The sequence below is a fragment of the Nematolebias whitei genome, chromosome 8, assembly GCF_014905685.2.
Source record: "Nematolebias whitei isolate Nwh7 chromosome 8, NemWhi1, whole genome shotgun sequence".
Classification (NCBI taxonomy): domain Eukaryota; kingdom Metazoa; phylum Chordata; class Actinopteri; order Cyprinodontiformes; family Rivulidae; genus Nematolebias; species Nematolebias whitei.
The window spans coordinates 2,439,298-2,440,419 of NC_056505.1; the positions used below are offsets into that span (position 1 = coordinate 2,439,298).

General features: G+C 43.3%; 1 protein-coding gene across 1 annotated transcript in view; it reads left to right on the forward strand.

The window, feature by feature from the left end:
• The window catches only part of grin1b (glutamate receptor, ionotropic, N-methyl D-aspartate 1b), a 66,289-nt gene that overhangs the window by 2,912 nt on the left and 62,255 nt on the right, over positions 1-1,122 (forward strand). The gene's annotated exons all lie outside the window — the stretch shown is intronic.

Sequence of the window (1,122 nt, forward strand, 5' to 3'; positions counted from 1 at the left end):
AGCTTAGCCTCAGGGGGTAACCATGGCAACCAGACAGGTCACATGATCCCACTACTGTTTTCATCTCTTTTATCAAATTTATTACTTAAAAATGATTTTATGGGAACTTATTTTATGATGTTTTGAAAATATTTTATTAATAATAATTATATAATTAAATGATAATATTTAATCATTAGTTATATTTTATTAATTATTATTTTATTAAAAAAGAAAATGCTTTCAGGGGTGTTTAAAGTTAAGGTTCAGATGTTTTTTTTGACAATTCTTTAAAACTTTATGTTAAATGTTAAAAGTTATTTTTGAAAATTTAAACTTTATTTGAATTTTTAAATACTTGGTGTCACGGTGGAGCAGTGGTTAGAGCTGAGACCTGCCCTGCAGATCCAGGTTACCTGGAAAAGAGAAGCAGGTAAAGAAGAAGACGCTCGAAGCCAATCCAAGATGGCCGACAGCGGAGCAGCTTCAGGAAACTGAGCTGGTTTTACAAACACTTGGTGTGGTAGTAGCTGAGAGTCATCCCTAACCTAAACTTCAAGCCTTAGCACCTCCTGCAGGATGTGGCTGTGGCGGCCATCTTGAATTAAAGCTGTTATGTTGGGTGACGGGTGAGAAAGAGGACCTTCTATAAATGTCTGGTTTCTGCAGACGGGAGTCCATTAAAGGTTCCACTGGTTCTGAGTCCCTCATTGACGAGGGACTCCAGGAGGACTCCATATGGACTCCAGGAGGACTACAGGAGGACTCCAGGAGGACTCCAGGAGGACTCCAGGTGGACTCCAGGTGGACTCCAGGTGGACTGATGAGAAGCTGTTGCTGCTCAGGGATCAGAGGAAACCTCTGAATGTTGGGAATAAAATTCTGCAGCTTCTCTAATCTGTTCTGGGAGGACGGCCGGATTACATCTGTGCAGAGACAGAGAGAGGACGATAATCTGTCCATCTCTGCAGCACAAAGCTCCGTCTGACACGCCGCTGCCGCCATGTTGGCCTCTTTTCTGGCACAACAGAACCACGGGTTGTTAATCTGATTGTTCTCTGACCTCAGGTTGACCTTCAGTTGGTGCTACAACCTCCTGGTCCTCTGGCTGGTCCTCTGGTCCTCTGGCTGGTCCTCTGGTCC